The sequence below is a fragment of the Tupaia chinensis genome, unplaced genomic scaffold (genome assembly GCF_000334495.1).
Source record: "Tupaia chinensis unplaced genomic scaffold, TupChi_1.0 Scaffold143572_1, whole genome shotgun sequence".
In the NCBI taxonomy this organism is placed as follows: Eukaryota; Metazoa; Chordata; class Mammalia; order Scandentia; family Tupaiidae; genus Tupaia; species Tupaia belangeri.
Window position 1 is genome coordinate 102,670 of NW_006203417.1, and position 5,758 is coordinate 108,427.

At 41.5% G+C, this 5,758-nt stretch overlaps 1 protein-coding gene across 1 annotated transcript in view; it reads left to right on the forward strand.

The window, feature by feature from the left end:
• Positions 1-5,758, forward strand: part of LOC102488785 (glutamate receptor 3-like) — a 144,159-nt gene that overhangs the window by 435 nt on the left and 137,966 nt on the right. The window lies entirely within an intron of this gene.

Below are 5,758 nucleotides of genomic sequence, written 5' to 3' on the forward strand. Positions count from 1 at the left end.
CCCCCCCCCAATCCCTTCTCCTCCATTCTCCTCTCGGGATCTTGGGCACGCACGCACACACGCCCAGCGAGAGTTTTAAGTCACCAGGTCCACCGCGAGCCGCAGTCGACTACGTGGGAGTCCAGCAACATAGCCATTACGCTAACTGCTGGTCCCAAACTTTATTTTTATGCCGAGTCTTGGATGTTCCTCTGTAGCAATACAATAATGAACTAAAACAGGGAGATGGAAGGTAAGTGGGAAAAGGAGGTATATAGAAACTCTGTACTTTCCATTCAATTTTGCAAATATCATTTTAAAAGTTCGGGACCAGAGACCAGCAAATGGTGTAATGCTTATGTTGCTTGACTCCTACGTAGCTGACCGTGGTTCAAATCCCAGACCTAGTGGCTTAAAACTCACTCCAGGCGTGTGTGCATGGGTGCCCAAAATCCAGAGAGGATAATGGAGGAGAAGGGATTGCAGCATGGCCATCCCCCCTGGGGGGTGATTTCTTTATTTCTGTCTCTCTGGCAAGTGCACGCACCCTATAACAAAAATCTCTGTCAAAAAAAAAAAGAAAAATTCGGGACCGGTAGTTGGTGTAATGATTACATCACTGGGCTCCCACATAGTAGACCACGGTTTGAGTCCTGGGCCTGACAGCTTGAAACTCATGCCAGGCACATGTGCGTGTGTGCCCAAGATCCTGAGAGGAGAATGAAGGAGAAGGGATTGCAGCGTAGCCACCCTTCTGGCAGGGGGTGATTTCTCGCTTTCTGTCTCTTTTTGTCTTTCTGGCGAGCTAGTAAATGCTCCCTATAGGAACAACCTCTCCAAAAAAAAAAAGTTTATTAATTTGTAGGATCCAGCACCTTAACCACCATGCCACCTCCTGACCCCATGCCCAGCCTTTCATAAGGGGGAGATGGGAGAAACCGTGTTACAGATTCTGTCCAGAGGGGTCGTAATGACAGGAGAGATCTGAACTGCTTCAGAATTCAGTGCAATTTCATCCTCTGCCTTCTGCTTTTCAAGACCAATTTGATGGTTCTATCATGTAACTGGTGAAATTTATCTTAATTCTATTCTTTAGTGCATTCCAGTTTCTACTGTAGATTTTCACTTTCTTAAAGTATTTTTTAATTTAAGTTTATTTATTTTAATTTGATGTGGGAGGGAGGGAGAGAGAGAGAGAGAGAACGAAAGTGAGAAAGCAAGCTGCCAGGTCGGGGACTCAAACGAGGGTCAGGTTGGCCATGTGGGAGTACAGCACCCCCAACCATCACACCACCTGCCAGCCCTGTAGATTTTCACTTTTAAAAAACTGTTTATTGATTTGACTTGGAATGCTTTATTAAGCCTATTTCACTATCCAACTGGAAATACTGTCTTCTTTTGTTAATTCTCAGCAGATGTCAAGGGGGAACAGATAGGGATTGTCAGATTCAGATGTAGGATTGTGTTAGTGTCTACAGCATTACTTGTTTCTGTGACTTCCCTGAATTTGTCATCTAATAGTAAGCACAATTAATTTGAATTGTTGACTCTAAGAAGTATCAGTTTTGTTCTACGTTTATTACATACATATCCTAGTATAATAATGTTGATTTGTTCTGAATTTAAAAAGTGTCATATTTAATAAATAGTTTTACTCAAGTCTAATACAATCTTAATTTTCTGCCTACATATTGTATCAAATAGAACATGTAGAGAAGAAGATTTCAATGCTGGTCATTGATTTGTGAGAATTCTTTTTTTTATTAAGTGAACGAGGACTATCTGTCAGTGATACAAATAATTATCCCAAATTTGAATTTTGAATCTTATGGTGTTTTTCACTGTGTAGGGTTTTCCAATTTTTTTATGTAGTTGAATTGATGTCTTTTTGCCTTTCAGGCTTCTTGACTTTCTGTCATAATTAGAATAAGACTCAAACATGTTTTTCTTTTCCTACTTTACACTACTTTCATGGTTCTATTATGTCTTTGATGCATTTGAGTTTATTTTAGAATTAAAGAATGAGGGCCAACCAATAGTATAATGGTTAAGGCACCTGAATCCCATATGGCCGACTGTGTGGTTTGAGCTCCAGGCTCTGTGGCTTGAGAAACACACTGGGCACCTACCTGTGTATGATTGCTCAAGAACCCAAAAGAGAGATGGAGAAGGAGTTGTGGCATGACTGCCTCTACCATGGAGGGGTGTTTTCTCATTCTTTCTCTTTCTGTCTCTCTCCAGCGAGCACACATGCCCTCTAGCAAATTTGTTTTAAAATGAGATGGCAAATCATCACTATTTTTTCAAATGGCTAGCCAACTTTCCAGGCACCTTATTGGACAATATTATATTTTCTCTTCTAATTTAAAAATACTACCTTAAAATAAAATCCAAATTGGCAGGGCCCGTAGGTGGTGCGGTGGTTACAACACTGGACTCCCACCAGGTCAACTGTGGTTCGAGGTTCAGACCCAGCAGCTTGAAAATCACTCTGAGCACATGTGCATGTGTACTCAAAAATCCCAAGAAGAGACTGGAGCAGAAGAGATTGCTGTGTGGCCATACTTCCAGGGGGTGATATCCCTCTCTCCCTCTCTCTCCCATGAGTGCATGTACCCTATGACAACAACAACAACAAAAAAGAAATCTAAATTGTCAAATATACTTAGTACATTTATTCTGTTTCTTACTATTTTAATTACCATATCATACTTTAAAAATTATTGCCACCTTATAATATCATTTAATATCTATTAGAGCTAGACTTCCCTCTATTAAATTAATTTTTATAAATTTTCTAGGTTATTTTCCATATTTTTTCTTGGATGAATCTTTGAGATTATTTTTGTCAGCTATCCAAAAAGGCCTGTGGGGTTTTTAAATTAGAATTGCAATAAATTTATAAACTCACTAAAGGAGAATTAATACCTTTGCAAAAATTCAATCCTTCAGTGTCCCACTGAATTAATTCTAGTGTGCTTTATATAGGTATTACACAATTTCTTCATTAATACAGTATTTGTGGGGTACCTATTAATATAATGTGCAAGGCACTGTTCAAGATGCTGGATATACAAGAAAAAAAAAGTCTTTGTTTTCATGGACCTTACAATCTAGGGGAGAAGAGACAAATACTGAAAAACAAATATATGACAATTGTGACAAATACTATAAGGAAGATAAAGCTGGGTCCAGATGCAGAGGCCCAGGTAGCACCATGGATTAGGAGGCTGAAAACTGCATGGGAAGCATAGGTTCGCTTCCTGGGCCGACCTGAATACATCGGCCGAGTGTGCACGCTTGTGATCCTAGATAATTAGGAGGCTGAAGCACCAGTGAAATCCTGTTAAAAATACCTATCTCAAGGCCGGCAGATGGCATAGCAGTTATGTTCCTGGATTCCCACATAGCTTACCGCAGTTCAAGTCCTGGATGCAGTGGCTTGAAAATCACACCAGACATGTATGTGTGTGTGCTCAAGATCCCAGGAGGAAAATAGAGAAGTGATTATGGCGTAGTCATTCCCTCGGGGGTGGTTTCTCACTTTTCCTCTCACTGTCTCTGTCTCTTTCTCCAGTGAGCACACCTGCCCTGAGGCAAAAACCTATCTCTGAAACTACTACCATGGTGTAGTGGTTAAGCATTGCTCAGATGAAACTGGATCTCACATGGCTGATGGGAATTTGAATTCCAGCTACATTGACTTCAATGTGTGCATGTGCAGTGCCCAGGACAGTGTGGAGAATGGGAAGAAAAAGGGTTGTGGTATGACTAAGACCCACTGGGGGTGCTTTCTCTCCTGGGTGCACACAGGCACCCTCTAGCGTTAAGAAAAAAAAAAGCAACTACCTCTGCCTGTCCTTTCTCTCTGTCTTTACTTCTCTCTTGTACTTTTTCTCTCTCATAAAGAAAGAAAGAAAAGAAAGCTGGATAAGGGCATAAAGAATAAAGAGAAAGGAATGCTATTTTATATTGGCTTGTCAGGGAAGGCCTTTCTGATAGGTGAAACTTGAGCAGAAACTTAAAGGAGGTGAGTGGACCAACAGTGAGAATGTCTGTAAAGAACACTGCAGGCAGTAACTTCAAAGCCCGGAGGTTCCAGCATGATCAGCCTGTTTGATGCACAGCAAGGTAGTTAGTGTGACTCAAGTGTAGGTGATAAGATCTGAGTGGTAGGCAACCAGGGGCCTGGTTATGTAAGTCCTTAGACGTCATGGGAAGGATTTTGGATTTTATTCTGAGTTGGTTTAAAAGCCACTGAAAGGTTTTAAACAAAGAAGGAATATGTCTGACTTATGCTTTAAAAAAAATAGGATCTTGATATGTTGTGATCCTCCCTCAGCTTCCTGAATACCTAGAACTACAGGCATGCCACTGTGTCCAGCTTTCTTGGAGGCCAAGAATTGAACCCGGGCCTCCAAGTAGGAGCATCCTGCTTGCACTACCACAGCTGGGCCTAATTAATTTTTTAAAGATCACTATCACTTCTATGAGGAGAATAGGGTGACAAAGGTAGAAGTAGAGAACCCAATTAAGTCCAGGAGGGAGATAAAGATAGGTTGAGCCAAGGCAGTAGTGGTGAGGGTAATTTGTGGTCAGAAACCAAAGAAGTGGGCCAGAGCCAGGCCCTCTTCTATCCAGAGGCATTTACAAACCTAATGATGTTCCTTAAGGGAGAGGAACAGATGAGACAAGGACTTAGTGACCTGAAGCCACCAGGAAAGTAGGCTAGGGATTTTGCATAATCTGTCTCTTTCCATTTCTTTCTCACATGTATATGCACACACATCACGAGGATCCCATTGTAGACTTTTTTTTTCTATACGGCATATGTGCATCCCAGAGAGAGAGAGAGAGAGAGAGAAAGAAAGGAGAAAGCACCCACCTAAGGGGAATAGTCACACCACAATCCCTTCTATCAGGGTGTTTGGAAATGTATACACTCAGTGTTTTTCCTTTTTTCTTTCTTTCTTCTTCTAAAGAATTATTTTATTTAACTTAATTTATTTTAATTTCACCAGAATGGGACAGAGCAAGAGAGAGAGAGAGAGAGAATGAGAAAGCAAGCTGCCAGGTCCAGGACTTGAAACCCGGTCAGCCATGTGTGAGTCCAGCACCCTTAACCACCATGTCACCTGCTGGCCTCCTTTCTTTCTTTCAAAAATTTTTTTTTTAGAGAGATTTTTGCTATAGGGTGCATGCACTTGCCAGAGAGACAGAGAGACAGAAAGTGAGAAATCACTCCCCAGGGGGGATGGTCATGCTCTAGTCCCTTCTCCATTCTCCTCTTGGGATTTTGGGCATGCACACATGTATCTGGCATGAGTTTTAACCCACAAGGTCCAGCACTCGAACCATGATTGATTACGTGAGAGTCCAGCGACACAATCATTATACCATCTGCTGGTCCCACTAGGTGTGTTTTTTAAGCTTCTAGATTCAGAACTCGAACCCAGCAGTTGACCATGTAAGATCCAGTCGCCTTAACCACACATCATTGGCTGGCCCTCTCACTGTTGACTTCAACTTGGGGGTCATTTACCCATGCCATAAGTCAACTGATAGACAAGTAGTGCTTTTGGGTGGACACTAGGAACTGAAGAGAGCATTTGGAGCTAAGTAACAGCTAAGGGAGTCTCCTAGTGAGACATACACTCTGTTCTGGAGTAAAATCCCACAGGACTACCTCTAGAAGTGGGGAAATAAAATTCTCTTTTTTTTTTTTTTTTGAGAGTTTTTTTTTTTTTTCTTTAGGGCACAGGCATTCGACAAAAAAAAG